The sequence below is a fragment of the Phyllobates terribilis genome, unplaced genomic scaffold, assembly GCF_046119375.1.
Source record: "Phyllobates terribilis strain yellow unplaced genomic scaffold, ASM4611937v1 Scaffold_12__6_contigs__length_324123572, whole genome shotgun sequence".
Lineage (NCBI taxonomy): Eukaryota > Metazoa > Chordata > Amphibia > Anura > Dendrobatidae > Phyllobates > Phyllobates terribilis.
In genome coordinates, this window is record NW_027362772.1 from 165,722,949 (window position 1) to 165,745,451 (window position 22,503).

Genomic DNA, 22,503 nt, shown 5'->3' on the forward strand with positions numbered 1-22,503 from the left:
TTCTGTTCCACCGGGAGCATCAAGGAAGACAATCCCACCTTTGTTGGTTTCACTGAAACTTAAAATGAGATCAGTTTTGTACTTTATGCAAATCTCAAGATGATTTGAAAAGCTACAGGTTGTTAGAATAATAGCAAAGAGGTGTCTTAGTCGCTTTGGGGTTTGTGTGGGTGCTGCTTCACTGAGGGTCATGTCCCAGTGTCCATCATTTTCCAAAAGTCCTTTTCATTGGCAAACTTCCCTGAATGTTTCACATACATGGCCTCCGACAGTCTTCAGGTCAGAAAATGATGTAGGGTCTTTGACAACATGAAGTAACATGCGCAGGTAGAAGCACTCTGCATTTCACGGATTAACAGTGTAGACGCGACCAAGAGTATCAGTTGCTTTCACCCCTGGATAGCCTTCAATATCAAGCCCCCGTTTCCTCCGTTCCAGTGTTTTTCTGGAGGCATTCCAAGTGTAGTACTTTGGTAAATCACAGTAGAGAATTGTTTTTGCAAAAGAGTCTTGTTGACACAGCTCAAAAAATACCAAGAGGGTGGTCTTAGGTGGTGTTAGGAGCTGTTGCTGCAAGTTTGCTGGGTTAAAGTAAATTCTCTGTCCATTTTCCAAGTGCACACTCAGATGCACAACTCGTGGGTAGTGCTCATGAATGGAGAAACCTAGTATTCTCCAAACAGCTTCATTGCTGCTTATGTACCTGCCCATCTGGAATGCCTCCACTTCATCAATAATAGGTCCATTTTTCTGGAGTTCAAAAACTGCTTGATCACTTCCTTTGTGGACATATTTGCAGATATACTTGATTGATTTTGCAGAGTAGCAAGATTCGACATTTATGTGGGCCTGGAACATTTTTGAGAGCAAAGGGTTGTAAGGCACTACCCACCTGTTGTCAATTTCTATCTCTTGGAGTGATGATCCAACATGCATTTTGAGCTTTGCTATGAAACCACCATCCCCTGGCTTTCTTCTTCTTCGGTAGACTTGATATCCATCTTGTTCTGTTTGGGTTTCTTGGATCGTGGGTAATGCTTTGAACACCTGCCATCAATCATACAGGAAGAATTTTTGTTCAGACTCCCACCCGGACCATGGATCATGTTTTTTGTGATGGTGTCAAACAGCAGTGGGTCAATCTGAGGGTCTGGCAATTCGGCACTGATGATATTGTCAATTTCGGTAGGCTGTATTTTTTGCTTCAGCCAAATCAAGATGTGGGCGTGAAGAAGGCCTCTTTTTTGCCATTCAACTGAATACATCCAGCACTGCGTCTCACCATAAATATGTGATTTTGTAATGAGATTATATATATTAGATACCCTCGGCACAAAAAGAGATTACTAGTATAATGTCAAAAAAGAAAATTTATTCAGAGCGACCCAAAAAATGGAAAACAGTGCAATTCATCCATGGAAAACAGTGCAATTCATCCAACGTTTCGGCTATTTGCCTTTATCTGGGTTGAGGCTCGGGGCTCAAAAATGTGGTGTCATGACACAGACATGCTCTACATGCAGTGACAACACCACATTTTTGAGCCCCGAGCCTCAACCCAGATAACCTTGATAAAGGCAAATAGCCGAAACGTTGGATGAATTGCACTGTTTTCCATGGATGAATTGCACTGTTTTCCATTTTTTGGGTCGCTCTGAATAAATTTTCTTTTTTGACATTATACTAGTAATCTCTTTTTGTGCCGAGGGTATCTAATATATATACGTTTCTTTTCCCTCTGAACACAATCTATTGTCCGTGCGAATCCATTTTGTCTTTATTTGTAATGAGATTAGTCATTTTTGAAAGTTTCTGTTTGACAACCCCAGCAATAAGGTCATAGCGATTCACTGTTTTTTGGCCCGGCAACAGGTGCCCTCCAATTTCCTCCCAGGCAGGATTGCAAGTAAAGGTGATGAAAAGATCTGGACGGCCATACTTTCTCACATAAGTCATTGCATCCTGTGTGTATTCATGCATGTGTCGTGGGCTTCCAGTGACAGTTGATAGAAGAATAACCATTTTCCCCAACTCTTTTGGATCAGCATCATTTGCAACAGCATCTCTAAGGTGAATATATTCCTCTGCCATGAGCTTCTTTTGATTTAGTTGGATATATAAAAGACGTTCACTCTCGATCTTTGTATACATGTCAACAATAAATTGGTGGAAGAGGTGTTTGCATTTCAAGATGTGATTTTCCTCTGCAAATCTTGTCTTGATCCTATATGCATAGATGTCCATGGCAGACACTTTTTTTCCTGAAGGGTTGCCTGTTGTAAGATCTGTCTGAGGTATTCCAAAGTGATAGCCATCCTGTCCCTGCCAAAAAATGATTGGATATTGCAGAGCATCATAGGATCTGTGAGTTTCTGCTACTCGTTGCAAACTATTGTTCCTTTTCTGAAGCACAATATCACGCCTTTGAAAATCATTGCCTTCAATCAAGATGGCTACCTCATCAAATGTGGGGGCACTGAAACTTCGCTGATGTTCACCTTGTGGTGTTTTGTCAGCTCGAATGACAACCTTGTAATCGTCATTTGGCATGCATTCAAGTGCAGTCTTGAAAAGTTGAACATATAGATTGGTGGAGTGAAGGAACTGCTGCAAAATAGTGACAATATCAAGACGAGTGTTAGGAATTAAAGAGCATCTCCGCTGAACCTCTGCTTCTGCATTTCCCATAAAGAAGAGTTGAAGAAATTGAGGTTCTTCTCCTTGTAATGGAAGCAGTGAGCCACTTGAGTGGTAAACCTGTCCTTGAACTTTAAATGTCGGCATAAATCCTGTTGTAAACACTTCTTTTGTTGCACCAAATGATGTAATTTGGAAGCAGGAGTTGTACTTCCTAATGTTGTCCAATAAATGCTTTGATATTGTACTGGTACCTGTCATCAGAGACTTTACGGGATCTAATGGTGACAGGAGAGGAGGAAGTTTTATCTTGCCATTTGTACAGCACAAACCTTGCGGTTCATCTTTCCATTTCAGGGCACTGCAGTACATGCAGACCACATCCATTTTTCCTATCTGAACTTTAGGATTATCCTGATAGTTTATGTCTGACTGGTAACAAAAGGCAGCATGTTTCAAATCTCCAACCATTTCCTGTGCCCTGGTGGAAGAAATAGCAATTCTCTTAGTGGCAAGTCAGCCTTCTCTCTGATGAGATGACTCATTGGCTCTTGAGGAAGCAGCTCTTCTTCTCTTATCTGCAAGCCTTGCTTCCCTCTCCTCAGAAAGTTCATTGGCTCTTGAAGAAGCAGTTCTTGTCCTCTTGTCTGCAAGCCTCGCTTCCCTCTCCTCAGAAAGTTCATTGGCCCTTGAGGAAGCAGCTCTTGTTTTCATGTCTGCAAGCCTCGCTTCCCTCTCCTCAGAAAGTTCATTGGCTCTTGAGGAAGCAGCTCTTGTTTTCATGTCTGCAAGCCTCGCTTCCCTGTCCTCAGAAAGTTCATTGGCTCTTGAGGAAGCAGCTCTTGTTTTCATGTCTGCAAGCCTCGCTTCCCTCTCCTCAGAAAGTTCATTGGCTCTTGAGGAAGCAGCTCTTGTTCTCTTGTCTGCATGCCTCGCTTCCCTCTGCTCAGAAAGTTCATTGGCTCTTGAGGAAGCAGCTGCTGTTCTCATGTGTGTCAGTCTTGTTTCTCGGTCTTCACATTTTTCATTGGCCCATAATGCAGCTTTTCTTTTCGCATCAGCTGACATGAAATTCCTTTTCTTATGAGGCATTATTGTGGTAAAAATAGTCTGTAACTGGCAGTTTCTATATCCTCTCACATAGAAGTAATGTGACTGACATCAGCCTTTCCACCAACACACCCTAACTGACATCTTATTACCTTACACAAGCTTTGTTATACTGAGAATGTCCTTTGTTGCCTATATTAACCAATCACAGCTCAGATTAATTAACTGTAGCAAAATAGAAGCTGAGCTGTGATTGGTTGCTATTGGCAGCCTGATAAATCTTTGTGAGATGACTTTTGTGTGTGCTGAGGGTGGTATATGTGTTCAAGCACGTGGTAGCGTATGGCGCATTTTGTGTGTGTGTTCATATCCCCCTGTGTGGTGAGTATGAGTATCCCATGTCGGGGCCCCACCTTAGCAACTATACGGTATATGCTCTTTGGCGCCATCGCTCTCATTCTTTAATTCTCCCTTGTTCAAATGTGGCAGCTGTCAATTTGCCTCCAACACTTTTCCTTTCACTTTTTCCCCATTATGTAGATAGGGGCAAAATTGTTTGGTGAATTGGAACGAACGGGGTTAAAATTTCCCCTCACAACATAGCCTATGATGCTCTCGGGGTCCAGACGTGTGACTGTGTAAAAATTTTGTGGCTGTAGCTGCAACGGTGCAGATGCCAATCCCAGACATATACACATACATACATACATACATACATACATACATACATAAATACATACACACACACACATTCAGCTTTATATATTAGATGTAAACTGTGTATTATTGTGTGTTTTATCCTCATGTAGGCTGCAGTTTTCTGTTAGACAAGGGTGGACAGGGTTAACTGTAGGGCCAGCCCATATTGGGGAGGAGTAGATGGACACTAGTGAGTAGTTCCTGTTTTATAGTCAGTGTTGGTGAAGTTAGAGAGAAGAAAGGACACCCTCAGTCAGTTCTGATCATTATCGGGTGTGTGGGAAGAGCAGACATACTGTACAAGGGAGCAAGTATCAGACAGCAAGTAACAGTAAGGGCAGTTTCTCCTCATAGAAGGCAAGTTGGGGACCTACTGAAAGTGGATTTTAAGCAAGTCTGTTAGCCAGACCTGGAGATCTTTGGGAAAAAATATGAAATCAACCAGGCTGGGACACTTTCGTAAGGTGGTAGCTGGAAGAGCTCCCTTACACCATTCACAGAGTGCAGTTTGGGTGCAGTGGGCACAGTGTAACACATTGACCAGTGTGGCCCTGTAACAGGAAGTTAGAGACTCTCAGCGCAACCTGTTATTCATATGCGACGTTCTTCACAAGTAATGTCTGTAACTGTCAAGTGTGAACCTCTCTCATACTGTTGTGCAGTTGAAAGAATTAAGCATTGTTCCTTCTACCCATTGTACATTTGCCCCAGACCTTCAAAACAAGACATTATTCCTTTATTTTCGTAAACCTGTCAGTCTTCTTCATTGTGGAGCTAAAGGGTACCAGTGCTTCACAAATCGTGGCAGAACCTAGTCTGACGGTGTTAGCAGCAGAAATCGCAACACGTGCACATAGCCAAGTACCCTATTGTAAGGTGTTCTATAATGCAGAAACATCAATTCGGCCATTCTCTTCCCTATATGTGCATACAATCTGTGATTACTAGTTGTAATGCTCTGCTAATGATACTGCAGCCTGCAGCTAGCATTCATCATAGAAGGAAATATAAGGATTAGGCTGGGGCTACACAGTGACATGTGCCATGTAGTAGTGGGGAAGGATGTAGCTTCCCTCTGGCACTGAAAGAGTCAAAAGAGAATGTTCCCGATAGTTAGATCTCTCTGGGCTGCAGTTAGGTCCAGTTAAGAGGTTAGCTGTGATAACCCAGCCCAGTAGAGTAAAGGGGAACCCAGTGCTTTGTCAGGGATATGATGTGAATAAATGCCTTGTTGATGATATATTTACTTGTGGGCTGTAGTATTAGTAACAAGCCACAAGATGTCACTGTCCTGGGTGCAGATGCCAAATTAGGTCTGCCAGTAGTATTGCAGACAGTGAGGAAGTTAATTGTGTGTGAGGACAGCCCATAGAGGGTGTGCACATTAGGAAAATCTCTGCTTAGTTTCTAGAAGCAGGAAGTGCAGGTCAGTGTTGTGTTGTGCCTAGGACAGGCCAGTCAGGCTTCATATAACTGGCTGCTAGGGCAGACATGGGACCCATACCCCAGACAGTAGGATCACCAGAATGAAGATTCCCTCCACAAGAGTCTCCTTAGCCGGCCAGAGAAAATCAACAGAGGTATTGAGGACCCAGGGGCACATTCTGTCTGCAGGCTGCAGAAGAAGCTAGTACTCAAGGCTAGGATATGGGGATAACTAGGACCTGGATATACTGTCACTGGTGAGGAAGATTCTCTAGGGCTAGAGAATAGAGCAACAGAGATTCTTCACTTAAAGAAGGAACCAGGGCTGAAGTTGTTTCCAGTACCTGTAGGAAAGATGACAACTCGTTGGGCCTTATCCATTATATCTGCCTGTAAATATTGTACATATTCCTCCTCCCCAAGTAAAGTCCCAGTTATGGTTAAAACCTCGTATCCTCTGAATTTATTGCTGCCCTGGTCCCAGAAAAGAAATGCCTGGAGACAGCCGCGACCGGATGGTCCGAAGTAAGTGGAGAGCACCACATACACCGCAGCACATCAGAGGGAGGACACACATTGTAGGGTGCCAGAGTGAGCAGGGCCACAGCTTACCCATGACTACCTCGCTGGGGCACCTTACATTTGGCATAGTCAGCAGGATGTGAGCTCCTCGCATGAAGAAAATAGGGAAGAGCCGACTCAGAACACTGAAGAGAAAGTGTAGGAAGACATGCGGCCCAAGATGGCGGCCCAAAGCATGGATTCCAAAATGGCGACAATAGCGGTAAAGTACAGAAGAAGAACAGCCTATCGCGGGAGTGGACGGCGCCGGAGAGCGCAAAAAGGTGTCCAGCCCCTACGAGTTCCGGCCCAGAGAAGGATGGGCCCAGCAGTGAAGATTCTTCCCAGGATGGGAGGTAGGGTAAAGAAGAGGGCGCGGCGCAGAGTGAAGTCCAGCCCAGTGAGTACCAGTGCGTCAGGGAAGGAGGTGCGGCTGAAGGCGGCGCCGCCGAGAGTGAAGTGTGACGCGGTGGCTGCGTCAGGGATTTGACCTAGGTAGAGGCAGAGCCAAACATGCAGGAAGCACGTAGTCAGAGAGCAATCGTCGCCATTTTCGTCCCAGCACGTGAGAGATAAGGAGTTTGGGAAGATATCAGCTGTGATGACACACCATGATAGCGAGGCAAGAGTCCAGCCTGTACTGTGAATGAGCATTGGCAGTGATGACGAAGAGATGGAAGACATGAGCGGTGAGAGTCAATATGGGGACCCGTATGCAGTGGACGAGTACTGGCGGGGACTTGGAGTCTTTTATCTGCCCTGGGGACCTGATTACCGCTATCAAGTAGTTCCAGAGATACTTCCATCCCCAGTTATTGTGGCTCAGCCTGAAGGGAGGCACACATTGTCTGTAGGGTGCCAGAGCGAGCAGGGGTCACAGCTCGCCCACGACTACCTCACTGCGGCACCTTACAGCCACGCGACACTGAGATCACAGTCACCCATTGCAACATTGGATGTAATGTTTCTTCTATGGTGTCTCATTGCGACCTGTTTCCAAAAATGCTAAAGTTTCTGTCCCTTGTCTGCAACTTGGCTGTCTTTTTAAAGCAAAATCAGAGCTTTAAAGAGGATGTCCGGGACTTTAACATTGATGGCCTAGCCTTACAATAGGTCATCAATGCGTGATCCATGGGGTGCGACACCCGATACCCACGCTGATCAGCTGTTCATGGTACCGGAGGGGGGGGTGGTTGCCAGAACAGCTCAGTTACAGAGCTGCACAGCTCTGTTAACTGTATACTGGCCACAGCAGGGTACTCCACATCCACACCCTATCTAAATCAATAGGGGGTGGATGTACAGTATCTGGCAGCAGCCATTATTCCTAATCTGTCTACGGAACTGTACAGCTCCGTAATTGAGCAGGTCCAGAAACAGCTGATCAGCGTGGGTGTGAGGTGTCGCACCCCACTGATCAGATACTGATGAGCCATCAATGTTAAAGTCCCAGAAAACTAATTCAAAATAGTAGTCTTAAAATTGCAGAGAAAAGATTTTGTTCCCCAACTTTTCTGAGAATTACTGTCGTGTGACACATGTCACCGTATAGCCTCATCCTAAAGTTTACAGAAATCCGGAAATCTCATCCAGGAAGCCTTTGCGGTCCATAGACTCTAGAGGAAGTCATCACCTGAAACAAATGTATTATGTCTTAGGCATCTTTGAGTTTTTGATGTTGGAGGTTTTCTGCATCATTTTTGCACCTATTAGGTAAATTAGGTTACTACCATTTTTTCATTGCAGTTTTTTTGGCTCTTTTTTTTTACATGCTTTTATTATGTTCTTCAGCTGCAGTTTTTCTCTCTACATTGTGTACAGAATTATTAGGCAAGTTGTATTTTAGAGGATTATTTTTATTATTGATCAACAACTATGTTCTCAATCAACCCAAAAGACTCATAAATATCCAAGCTTAATATTTTTGGAAGTTGGAGTGGTTTTTTTTTAGATTTGGCTATTTTAGGAGGATATCTGTTTGTGCAGGTAACTATTACTGTGCAGAATTATTAGGCAACTTAACAAAAAACCAAATATAATCCCATCTCACTTGTTTATTTTCACCAAGTAAACCAATAGCAGTGCACAAAATTTAGAAATAAACATTTCTGACATGCAAAAATAAAAACAAAAAAAATTAGTGATCAATATAGCCACCTTTCTTTATGATGACACTCAACAGCCTTCCATCCATAGATTCTGTCAGTTGCTTGATCTGTTTTCCATCAACATTGCGTGCAGCTGCCACCACAGCCTCCCAGACACTGTTTCGAGAGGTGTACTGTTTTCCCTCCCTGTAAATCTCACATTTTATGATGGACCACAGGTTCTCTATGGGGTTCAGATCAGGTGAACAAGGGGGCCATGTCATTATTTTTTCTTCTTTTAGACCTTTACTGGCCAGCCACGCTGTGGAGTAGTTGGATGCATGTGATGGAGCATTGTCCTGCATGAAAATCATGTTTTTCTTGAACAATACTGACTTCCTCCTGTACCACTGCTTGAAGAAGTTGTCTTCCAGAAACTGGCAGTAGGTCTGGGAGTTGAGCTTCACTCCATCCTCAACCCGAAAAGGTCCCACAAGTTCATCTTTGATGATACCAGCCCATACCAGTACCCCACCTCCACCTTGCTGGCGTCTGAGTCGGAGTAGAGCTCTCTGCCCTTTATTGATCCAGCCTATGGCCCACCCATCTGGCCCATCAATAGTCACTCTCATTTCATCAGTCCATAAAACCTTTGAAAAATCAGTCTTAAGATATTTCTTGGCCCATTCTTGACGTTTTATCTTATGTTTCTTGTTCAAAGGTGGTTGGTTTTCAGCCTTCCTTACCTTGGCCATGTCCCTGAGTATCGCACACCTTGTGCTTTTTGATACTCCAGTATTGCAGCTCTGAAATATGGCAAAACTGGTGGCGAATGGCATCTTGGCAGCTTCACGCTTGATTTTCCTGTTGGCTATTTGCCATGAAACGCTTGATTTTTCAGTGATCACGCTTCAAAAGTTTGGAAATTTCAAGAATGCTGCATCCCTCTGCAAGACATCTCACAATTTTGGACTTTTCACAGCCCGTCAACTCTCTCTTCTGACCCATTTTGCCAAAGGAAATGAAGTTGCCTAATAATTAAGCACACCTTATATAGGTTGTTGATGTCATTAGTCAACACCCCTCCTCATTACAGAGATGCACATCACCAGATTTACCTAATTGGTAGTTGGCTCTCAAGCCTATGCAGCTTGGAGTAGGACAACATGTATAAAAAGTATCATGTGATCAAAATACTCATTTGCCTAATAATTCTGCTCACAGTGTATTTAGTATGTCATGTTTGAAATAAATCAGTTTTGTTTTGGGTACTTTCGGGTATTTAGCTTAGTTGTGTACATTTCCACGTCGGAAATGCGTTAAAAATGGACGTATTTTTTTACCTGCGGATTTTCCTCATCTAATTCAAGTCTATAGGAAAAATCTGCAAATAAAATGCATATTGCGAGAGAAATTAACATGATGTGGATTTCAAACACGCACTGCAGCTCAGTTTAAGCTGCGTTAAAATAGATGCACAGTGTTCATGAGATTTCTACAAATCCCATCAACTTTGCTGGAACTGTAATATGCAGCAGTTTTTTTGCACAGTGAAAATATGCAGTCTACTGATGAGTGAGCGTGCTCGCCGCTGCTCGGTACTCGCCCGAGCATCACCCTGATCGACAAGCTCGGCGAGTATTTCCGGATTGCGTGGGCGGGAGCTCAGGTCCCCGCCCTGCATGTTTGGCGCTCTTTAGCGAGCCAATGAACATGCAGGGATTGCCTGCCACACATTGTAATGCCGCAGCCATGTTGGTTGTGGCATTACAGTGATTGGCTGGCCGCATAGCGTCATCGGGTCTATATAAGACCTGGTGATGCTAGGCTCGTCACAGTCTATTCCGGAAACAGGCAGAGTAGGGAGAAGTGGTGCTGTGTGAGGGACAGAATTGGCTGTGTAATAGTTAGATATAGGTAGTGGTACTCCAGGAGTATATATATATATCCGGCTGAAATAATAGTCTTTCTGAGGACTAATCCAGCAGCATAAATTAATACTGATAGCAGGAGTCAGGCAGACGGCAGGGTTTGTGGCAATGTATAAAGAACAAGAGGGTCCATTGCACGTTCTGTATGCTCCTGCTGTTACAGATATCCGTAGACATCCCCAGATATCAGGGGCCAGGACTATTTTTTTTATCTTAATCCTGATTATTTGCTTAAAAAGCAATCCAGAGTACACCATTTTACTGCTCCATTTGCTTGTTAGCACTGCAGAATACAGCCAAATCTTTTCCATCATCAGAAGTGATCCCATATTATAGCAATAAAAATCCAGAAAATTGTAGTGACCGTGGAAAATATTGTTCTTCATTTACAGTTTGTAGCAGTGTGTCAGTGAAGCTATTCACACGTGGTCGCTGTGAATAATAGGAAACTACAAGCTGGCTATTTAATGGCGTCCATCAGACGAATCACATATAACTGCGGTACAATCCAGTTCCGGAAGTTTGCAGTACAACTGTTAGATCTTCCTGAGTCTGGTTCTTTTTTAAAGACTTGACAGATAACTCAAAAAGGCCATTTCCACCATATGCCAGGCTAGCATCAGCAGTGGTAGCAAAACTAGCAGTCTCACCATCACCAGCATCATCAGGTGACGTGCCCCCAGGGCAATGGGGTACTCGGCAGCCGGGCCTATGGATGCTGGTGGGGGGGATATGTCACAGTAGCTGGCCCGGTCCGTGGCCCAGGGCGGTCAACCAAAAAAGGGGGTTGTAACTTGGACAGAAAAATAAAAATAAAGTAAATAGTTTGTGACGCCACCTGTGGTACCTGGTAAGGTTTACCAGCGCTGCTGCAGACCTCCGGGGGATGATGGGATGGCAGCTGAGGTGTTTCTGCTCCCCCACAGGTGGAGCGGGCCCCCAGGGCAGTGTGAGTTTGATGGTGGGTGGTGATATTGGGACTTGTAGTGCAGGCGGAGTGATGGCGCAGCTGAAATAATGGACGGAGGCAGTGCGGTGCAGTCATCCGAGTCTTTACTCACAGTTCTCATGTACGTTCCACTGATATACTGCGCGGGTGCCAGCCTCCCACGTCGCGCTGCGTTGACCAGACCAGGGGTTAGGCTCTTCCTCAGGTAGGTTAGGATCACCCGACGGAACCCCGCTTTCTTAAGTTCCTCTCTAGATCGACTTCACGCTGGGTCTTCTCCCTCCTGCACTGCGCTTCCCCACTCACAGACCCGCTCGGGTGCTCTGAAGTCCCTCCTGTCACACTGGAGTTCCCGGACCTGCTTGACCCTCACGGTGACTAGAATGAGGCTTTGGCAACTGAACTATAAAAGCCAGAAGCCTCCGGTTTTTCCAGCCGAGACCTGAAGTAACACGGCTGGTCTAGGGGCCGGTCCCCTTCTTGCGGCCTGATCCCTTTGTCTTCTGACAGATTCGGGCTTACGGGTGCCATCCTGCACTCGCCACACCCCTTGAGATCCCTTCAATAGAACGGAGCCTTCCTCCTCTGCTCCCCTCCTGGACCTCTAGCACTAGGCCCCACTTGTGGGGCAGAGCTTCTAAGGAGACTCTGCTCCCAGACTGACTGTCTTCACTGACTGCTCTACTCAACTCACCTGCCACCCTAAGATGGCCTCCCTTTAAATACCTACTACTATGGTGCTCCCCTAAACTGCTTCCTCCACCCACACCCACTACTGGTTCCCCCTACCTTTGGTTCCCCCCACTCCAGCCAGGGACAGGGCTCAGCACTGTGCACATGCATCTTGCCCTTTCAGCCAGCCTGGAGCAGTGTAGTGTTGAATGCGGCTGTTGGGGGTTCCGGGCAGCACTCCCTCCTTACCTGAGAGAAGGAGACACCACACCACTGGGTGAGGTGCAGTACCTCTGTGGCGACTGAACCCTCAGGGGCGCAACACTCCCCCCTGGTAAAACACAACACATCCGCGGGCTGGAACTGAGTAAAACACAGTATATTAGACATGCAGTTTTTAGAATGCATTCACATATAAGATTGTAACAAAAACATTTCTTCCCTTTATGGGAGGCACTTCTCTTTAAACGTTACAGGTCATCATTACACTATAAAACACTTTTAATAATATTCTGTAACAGGTTACAGCACATTCTGTAACCAGGTGTCCATTTTCCTTTTTAAACAGGTGCAAAAGTAGCAGCATTAGGGACCCGTCCGCAAACCCTCAACGTAGGCCCTGGGCGTGGCTGCAGGGCATAAGTGATCCTGGGGCTGGACCACATCTTCCGCCACGCCAAACGGGTTTTTGTTCTGAGGTCACTTGGTTGCACTTATCAAACCAATAGAGAGCACTTTAAGAAGTGCAAAACTATATTCAATATCAGTCTTTGGCTGTTCACAGTCCTCAGCCTGAAGTCTGTGTACACTGACGGGTAATTATGAAAACACACTTAAAACAACTTTAAATTTCTGTACCCTTACGGGTGACTATATACAGTTTAGTCCCACCTACTGTACTAGTAGTGGGGTCCCCTCCTGGGGTACTTTTGTTTTTTTTTGCTGGACCCAGCCGGGTCATCTGCCATGTTCTGCGGGGGCGTGTCCTCAATCACGCGGTACACCTGGAGGGCATACCACCCGCGTTCCCCGTGGTGTCGAGTGTAGGTGACACGGTCACCGGGGTACAAGTTCCGGTCGGGGTGGCCCTGTTCCAGGTGGGGTTCGACATCCCGCCGATTTACAAAAATGTCTCTGTCGAACTGGGGAAGCCATTTTGCTCCGGGGATGTACGGCAGGGCCATGGGCATGACTGGAATCGCGACCCCTGCTGGTGTGGCGGTTGCTCCGGCCTGAGCAGCGCCGGGCGCGAGTTGAGCATCAGGAGCGTTAACCGGTGCTCCGGCGACTTGCTGGTCGTCGGCCATGGTTGCACCCCCCTAGTGAACCGTAGCCTACCTCCTGTTTCTTTTATCGGGTAGGCCGCAGCTCCGCAGGCGACGAGCTCTTTCCAGGACCTTGCGTCTCCCTTGCGGCTGACGTCAGAGCATGCACTTGACAACGGTCTCCTTCTTGGACCTGACGCTTCCTGGTTCGGCGTCAAGGCTCGAGGTGGGGCCGGGGCTTCGCGCGCTTCCAGCGGTTACGCCTCTCCAATTCCCGCGGTTACACCCCTCTTTTTCCCACGCGGCGACAGGAAAATGGCGGGGAACCTCTGGAATGGCGGGAAAACTTCACCACAGTATGGGTTACAGTCTTTTAAGGCGCACAATACCCGGTGGCAACGGGCACGGAATCCTATTCGTTGCAACGGGTATGAAATCCTGTTTGTGACGCCAAAAGTTGATGCGCCCCCAGGGCAATGGGGTACTTGGCAGCCGGGCCTATGGATGCTGGTGGGGGGGATATGTCACAGTGGCTGGCCCGGTCCGTGGCCCAGGGTGGTCAACCAAAAAAGGGGGTTGTAACTTGGATAGAAAAATAAAAATAAAGTAAATAGTTTGTGACGCCACCTGTGGTACCTGGTAAGGTTTACCAGCGCTGCTGCAGACCTCCGGGCGGTGATGGGATGGCAGCTGAGGTGCTTCTGCTCCCCACAGGTGGAGCGTGCCCCCAGAACAGTGTGGAGTTTGATGGTGGGTGGTGATGCTGGGACTCGTAGTGCAGGGGGAGTGATGGCGCAGCTGAAATAATGGACGGAGGCAGTGCGGTGCAGTCATCCGAGTCTTTACTCACAGTTCTCATGTACGTTCCACTGATACACTTCGCGGGTGCCAGCCTCCCACGTCGCGCTGCGTTCACCAGACTGGGGGTTCAGCTCTTCCTCAGGTAGGTTAGGAGCACCTGACGGAACCCCGCTTTCTTATGTTCCTCTCTAGACCGACTTCACGCTGGGTCTTCTCCCTTCTGCCCTTAGCTTCCCCACTCACAGTCCCGCTCGGGTGCTCTGAAGTCCCTCCTGTCACTCTGGAGTTCCCGGACCTGCTTGACCCTCACGGTGACTAGAATGAGGCTTTGGCAACTGAACTATAAAAGCCAGAAGCCTCCGGTTTTTCCAGCCGAGACCTGAAGTAACACGGCTGGTCCAGGGGCCAGTCCCCTTCTTGCGGCCTGATCCCTCTGTCTTCTGACAGATTCGGGGCGTACGGGTGCCGTCCTGCACTCGCCGTACCCCCTGGGATCCCTTCAATAGAACGGAGCCTTCCTCCTCTGCTCCCATCCTGGGCCTCTAGCACTAGGCCGCACTTGTGGGGCAGAGCTCCTAAGGAGACTCTGCTCCCAGACTGACTGTCTTCACTGACTGCTTTACTCAACTCACCTGCCACCCTAAGATGGCCTCCCTTTAAATACCTACTACTATGGTGCTCCCCTAAACTGCTTCCTCCACCGACACCCACTACTGGTTTCCCCTACCTTTGGTTCCCCCCACTCCAGCCAGGGACAGGGCTCAGCACTGTGCACATGCATCTTGCCCTTCCAGCCTGCCTGGAGTAGTGTAGTGTTGAATGCGGGTGTTGGGGGTTCCGGGCAGCACTCCCTCCTTACCTGAGAGGAGACACCACACCTCTGGGTGAGGTGCAGTACCTCTTTGGTGACTGAACCCTCAAAGGCGCCACACAGGCACATGGCAGCAAAGCACCCAACTAAGTGGGCCAAACTCCAGGGTCCAGCAACAGTGTCTGTGCTTAACACCACTGCTTTTTCCTCTGCTGTGTGTGCACGCCAATGTGAACATGCCTCCCACCCTGCACCCGTCGTTGCACACTCTCTACTAGCACCATCAGCAACCACGTTCTTGTCCCTACCTCAGTCCTTTTAACTCGAGCGCAAATACACAGCCAACGCCCCACAGGCCACACTACTAAATTCCCGCATTTCGCAAATGCTTGCGCTCGAAATGTTGCCTTTTAGGCTCGTGGAGACAGAAGCTTTCCGCAACCTGATGGTGGCTGTCCCTCGGTACTTGGTCCCCAGCTGCCACTATTTCTCTGGTGTGCCATCCCCGCATTACACAAGCACATGTCCCAGAACATTAGCTGTGCCCTCAACAATGCAGTTACTTGGAAAGTCCACCTAACCACGGACACGTGGACAAGTGCTTGTAGACAAGGATGGAACATCTCACTGATGGCACACTGGGTTAACATAGTGGAACCCGGGACCCAGTCAGACCTTGGGACGGAACAGGACGGCAAGGATTGCGGGCCCTGGGTCAATCAGGGTTGCCCACGCATTCTACAGCTCCTGCACATTCTCCTCCTCTTCTGCCTCCATCTCCGAAATGACCACATCAGTCAGAAGCTGGAAGCAGTACAGCACTGACTCAGCCAAGCGGCAACAGGCTGTGCTGAAGCTAATGCTTAGGTGACAAATAATGTTGAGCGAGCATGATCGACATTGCTCGGTACTCGCCCAAGCATCTCACTACTCGGGATGTTTGGCGAGCACCGAGCATTTCCGGGTTACTCGGGCGGGAGCTCGGGTCTCGGCCCTGCACGTTTGGCACTCTTTTCAGAGCCAATGAACATGCAGGGATTGCCAGCCAGTCACTGGAATGCCACAGCCATGTTGTTTGTGGGCATTACAGTGATTGGCTGGCCGCACAGCGTCACCTCGAGTATTTAAAACCGGGCGCCGCCATCTTGGACAAAGTCGCTCCGGATCAGCCAGAGTAGGGTCAGTGCTGCTGAGCTAGGGAGAGATTTATACTCCGAAATAGTTAGAGTAGGGTCTCTAAAGTCTGCCAAATCAAACAAACAGTTCTTCTCAGGACTAATATCCATCCCAGATATCAGGCAGGCAGGCTGTATAGGAGACGCAGTGGTTATACCAGCAAACGCTGCATTACAGTCCTGTGTGCTCCTGTTGGTCAAATTGCTAGACTTACCACCCCGGTCTCAGGGGCCAGGAAAAATTTTTTTTTTTTCATCTAAATCCTGTATTTTTTTTTCCTCACTCAGACTGTCCAAATACGCGTCTTATTAACCTTTTGGTATCCACCCCCCCCCCAAAAAAAAAAAAAAATTGAGTGTGTCTGTGACTGTTCTGACGCCAATATATCTGTTTAAAAGAGTCTGGTGTAGGCCAGAAAAATTTAACTGTGGTTTTGCAGTTCCATGGTTCAAATCTCTGTATTATGCAGCTTTTGGCCTGTTTTACGTAAAAAAAAAAATAGTGTCTCCCTGTCTGTTCAGTCACAAATATATCTGTTTAAAAGATTCTGTTGTAGGCCAGAGAAATAGAACTGTGGTTTTCCGCTTCCACTGTTCTAATCTCCTTTTTATTACCTTTTTTCCATTGATAGTGCAAGTGTAAGCTATTTTACTTAATTTACAATGGGCAAGGCGCGTGGCAAGAGACGTGGAACTGGACGTTCTGGTGATGGTGCATGTAGAGGACGGGGCCGTGGCCAAGGTAAAAATGTGCCACAACCAACAGACACATCTTCTCGCTCCCACTTTTTGACCGAATTACTAGGGAACCACACTACAACACCAGTATTGCGAACTGATCAGTGTGAACAGATTATTAATTGGATAGCAGATAATACTTCCAGTTACCTGGGCACCACTACCTCTGGTCTGTCTTCCACACGGTCAAGTTTTAGTAGCCGTGAGTCTCGACCGCATACTCCTCCTCACCCTGATGCTCCTTTCTCCCACCATGCCGAGTGTAGTCAGACAGCAACTGATCCCACACTTGGACACTCTGAAGAGCTGTTCACTGGTCCATTTCCATATTTGTGCCCCTCGCCTGCTCCCCTTGAAGTGGAGGAAGAGGAGATCCCATGTAGCGATGCCCAAATATTTGAACAGCCACGGCCACAGGAAGTCGACGCTAGCAATTTGTCACAAGAGGTGGACGATGACGAGACACAATTGCCACGAAGTGAGGAGGAGGATCGTAGTGCGTAAGTGGAAGAGGAGGAGGTGGTGGATGATCTAGTAACTGACCCAACGTGGCAGGAGGACACGCAGAGCGAGGCCAGCAGCACACAGTGGGAGGGAGGCAGAGTACCTCAACAGGCAGGAAGAAGCAGTGTGGTGGCCGCACACAGAAGGCGGGCAACAGTTCCCGGTAACACCAACACGAGGGACGTTGCCAGTACAACCGGTAGGTCTTCCAGAGTCTGGAATTTTTTTAAAGACTCTGCTGATAACCCGAAAAAGGCCATTTGTACCACCTGCCTTGCCAGCATCAGCAGGGGTGACAAAACTACCAGCCTGACTACCACCAGCATGATCAGGCACATGGCAGCAAAGCACCCGACTTTGTGGGGCGAACCCCAGGGTCCACGACCAGTGTCAGCGGGTGTCACCACTGCTTCTTCCGCTGTTGTGCGTGTAATAGAACCCCGTGTTGTGCGTGCAAGGCAATCCCCTGTCCATACTGTATGCAAAGATGCCCCCTCCTCTCAGTCTTCACTTGTTATGGCAGTTTCTCAAGAAACAGCATCAACGTCCATGTCCACGTTCCACCACAGCGTTCAATTGTCCATATCCCAGAGCTTTGAAAGAAAGCGCAAATTCGCAGCCAATGCTCCACAGGCTACAGTCCTAAATTCGCACATTTCACGACTGCGTGCGTTGGAAATGCTGCCTTTTAGGCTGGTGGAGACGGAATCCTTCTGCAACCTTATGGCGGTGGCCGTCCCTCGGTACTCGGTCCCCAGCCGACACTATTTTGCCCGGTGTGCCATCCCCGCACTACACAAGCACGTGTCCCAAAACATCTGCCGTGCCCTCAACAATGCAGTTACTGGGAGAGTCCACCTGACAACGGACACGTGGACAAGTGCTTGTGGCCAGGGATGGTACATCTCCCTGACGGCACACTGGGTAAACATAGTGGAAGCCGGGACCCAGTCGGACCTTGGGACGGAACACATCCTCCCCACACCGAGGATTGCGGGCCCTATGTCAGTCAGAGTTGCCCCCACAGTGTACAGCTCCTGCGCATCATCCTACTCCTCCTCCTCATGTTCAGCCTCCATCTCAGATATCACCACATCAGTTACAAGCTGGAAGCACTGCAGTACTGCCTCAGCCAAGCGGCAACAGGCTGTGCTGAAACTCATAAGCTTAGGTGATAAAACTCACACTGCTTGTGAGTTGTGGACAGCTGTGAAAGAGCAGGCAGATCTGTGGCTAACACCGCTGAACCTACATCCAGGCATGGTCGTGTGTGACAATGGCTGTAACCTGGTGGCGGCTCTGAGGCGAGGCAAGATCATACACGTACCATGCCTGGCTCATGTGCTTAACCTCGTGGTTCAGCGGTTTCATAAATCGCACCCCGAGTTGCTAGGTCTGCTCGTCAAAGTACGCCGCCTGTCAGCTCATTTTCGCAAGTCGGCTACAACTTCCGCCGCCCTTGCTGTGTTGCAGCAGCATTTGCAGCTTCCGGCACACTGACTGGTGTGTGATGTCCCCACACGTTGGAACTCTACCCTCCACATGTTGAAAAGGATTTGTGAGCAGAAGAGAGCAGCTGTGGAGTACCCGCTGCAACAAGGCCGTCGATATTCAGGTCAGACTCCACACAAAAGACGTCAGGAGTGGACCTGGATGTCTGACATATGTACCATCCTGACAAACTTTGAGGAGTCCACCAAGATGGTGAGTGGCGATGACGCCATCATTAGCATCAGCATCCCACTTGTCTGTCTTTTGCAACGTTCTCTGCAGAGAAATAAAGAGGAGGCATTGCAGCCAGAGTATGATGAGATGGATCAAGAAGCCATAGTGGTCGATTACACACAGCCCAGCCTCATCTTATAGCCATGTGCATTGGGGGACAATGAGGGAGAAGAGGAGGAGGAGGAAGAAAAGGAGCTGGTATCATGCGCTGTAGACAGTAATACCTGTACAACTGTCATACCGTCGGTTCAGCGTGGGTGGCCTGAGGACAGGGGGGAGAAGGAGGAGGAAGAGGAGAGCATGGTCAGTCGTCATCTTGGTGAGGACACGCAAGTCTTGCCCGTTACCAGTCTGGCACGCATGGCTGACTTTATGTTACGCTGCCTTAACTGTGACCCTCGCGTTGTCAAAATGTTGAGTGACAGTCATTACTGGTTGGTGACACTTTTAGACCCTGCTGCAAGGAGAAATTTCACTCTCTTATTTCTGAGGTGGAGAGGTCTACAAAAATGGGGCAGTACCAGAAGGCCCTTGCTGCAGAACTGTTAAAAAAATTCCCATCTGAACACGCTAGCGGCAGAGGTCACAGTTCGTTGCCCAACCAAGGCGTACAGGCGAGAGAGACGCAACTCCAATCCAGCAGAGGCAGGGAAACACTGTCAAAGTTCTGAGACAGTTTTCTGAGACCCGCCCAGCTTACAGGCCCCGCCCGCACTCGCCTGTCAACTGATAATGCTGACAAGCTGACCCTTATCAAAATGAACAAGGGCTGGATTGGGTCAGACTTCTCATCGCCATCAAATAACAGCAGATTAACATAAAGTCAAATCCACTGTGTTATTTCGGGAGGTGTATTCCCATGCACTGCTTCACACCCACACATGGGTATACGCTTCCTCATTTCGGCTGTATTTTGCTCTTCTCCTAATCTTCAGCCTCCACCACCACTGTACCACCAGGGTGACCTTGGTACGCATTGCCAGCATTGCAAGTTCCTCCGTCCTAATTTTTGGCAGCTTTTTCTTGAAAGGCATAGGCAAAGACTATGGGAGACCCACTCCCCAATAATGGGAATAAAGTTTTTAAGATGCTGCACTGCATGGCTCTTCCAAGGGGCATTTAAACCGTCTTGTTAAGCTACTGCAACCTCCACGTCTCATCCAAGGGGCATTAAAACCGTCTTGGTAAGCTACTGCAACCTCCACCACATTTCCAAGGGGCATTGATATTGTCTATTTATTCCACTGCGACCTCCACGTCTCTTTCAAGGGGCATTAAAACCGTCTTGTTAAGCTAATGCGACCTCCACCACTTTTCCCAGGGGCATTAAAACCGTCTTGTTAAGCTACTGTGACATCCACCACTTTTCCAGGGGGCATTAAAACCGTCTTGTTAAGCTAATTTGACCTCCACCACGCTTCCAATGGGCATTGATAGTGTCTTTTTATTCCACTGCGACCTCCACGTCTCTTCCAAGGGGCATTTAAACCATCATTTTAAGCTACGGTGACCTCCACCACTCTTCCAAGGGGCATTAAAACCGTCTTGTTAAGCTACTGCGACCTCCACCACATTTTCAAGGGGCATTGATATTGTCTTTTTATTCCACTGCGACCTCCACATCTCTTCCAAGGGGCATTAAAACCGTCTTGTTAAGCTACTGCAACCTCCCCCACTCTTCCAAGGGGCATTGATATTGTCTTTTTATTCCACTGTGACCTCCACATCTCCTCCAAGGGGCATTTAAACCATCTTGTTAAGCTACTGTGACCTCCACCAATCTTCCAAGGGGCATTCAAACCGTCTTGTTAAGCTACTGCGACCTCCACCACATTTCCATGGGGCATTGATATTATCTTTTTATTCCACTACGACCTCCACGTCTCTTCCAAGCGGCATTAAAACCGTCTTTTTAAGCTACTGTGACCTCCACCACTCTTCCAAGGGGCATTAAAACCGTCTTGTTAAGCGACTGCGACCTCCATCACATTTTCAAGGGGTATTGATATTGTCTTTTTATTCCACTGTGACCTCTATGTCTCTTCCAAGGGGCATTAAAACCATCTTGTTAAGCTACTGCGACCTCCACCACTCTTCCAAGGGGCATTGATATTGTCTTTTTATTCCACTGTGACCTTCACGTCTCTTCCAAGGGGCATTTAAACTGTCTTTTTAAGCTACTGTGACCTCCACCACTCTTCCAAGGGGCATTAAAACTGTCTTGTTAAGCTACTGCAACCTCCACCGCTCTTCCAAGGGGCATTAAAACCGTCTTATTAAGCTACTGTGACCTCCACCACTTTTTCCAGGGGCATTAAAACTGTCTTGTTAAGCTACTGCGACCTCCACCACTTTTCCAAGGAGCATTAAAACCGTCTTGTTAAGCTACTGCCACCTCCACCACTCTTCCAAGGGGCATTGATATTGTCTTTTTATTCCACTGCGACCTCCACGTCTCTTCCAAGGGGCATTTAAACCGTCTTTTTAAGCTACTGTGACCTCTACCACTCTTCCAAGGGGCATTAAAACCGTCTTGTTAAGCGACTGCGACCTCCATCACATTTTCAAGGGGTATTGATATTGTCTTTTTATTCCACTGTGACCTCTACGTCTCTTCCAAGGGGCATTAAAACTGTCTTGTTTAGCTACTGCGACCTCCACCACTCTTCCAAGGGGCATTGATATTGTCTTTTTATTCCACTGTGACCTTCACGTCTCTTCCAAGGCGCATTTAAACTGTCTTTTTAAGCTACTGTGACCTCCACCACTCTTCCAAGGGGCATTAAAACTGTCTTGTTAAGCTACTGCGACCTCCACGTCTCTTCCAAGGGGCATTTAAACCGTCTTTTTAAGCTACTGTGACCTCTACCACTCCTCCAAGGGGCATTAAAACCGTCTTGTTAAGCTACTGCGACCTCCATCACATTTTCAAGGGGTATTGATATTGTCTTTTTAATCCACTGTGACCTCTACATCTCTTCTAAGGGGCATTAAAACAGTCTTGTTAAGCTACTGCGACCTCCACCACTCTTCCAAGGGGCATTGATATTGTCTTTTTATTCCACTGTGACCTTCACTTCTCTTCCAAGGGGCATTTAAACCGTCTATTTAAGCTACTGTGACCTCCACCACTCTTCCAAGGGGCATTAAAACCGTCTTGTTAAGCTACTGCGACCTCCACTGCTCTTCCAAGGGGCATTAAAACCGTCTTGTTAAGCTACTGCGACCTCCACCACTTTTCCAAGGGGCATTGATATTGTCTTTTTATTCCACTGCGACCTCCACAATTCTTCCAACGAGCATTGCATTTCCTCCTAATTTTAGTCAGCTTTTGCTTTTCAATGCATAGGTGAACACTAAGGGAGACCCACTCTCCAATAATGGGTAGAAGGTTTTTAGTATGCTGTAATCCACGTCTGTTTAAAGGGGCATTACAGTTCCTCACAATTTTTGGAAAGCCTTCCATTCACTGC

The 22,503-nt window shown here is 47.6% G+C and overlaps 1 pseudogene; it reads right to left on the reverse strand.

Moving 5' to 3' along the window:
- Positions 1-345: 345 nt before the first annotated feature.
- Positions 346-1,265, reverse strand: LOC141171744 (uncharacterized; annotated as a pseudogene).
- Between the last annotated feature and the right edge of the window lie 21,238 nt (positions 1,266-22,503).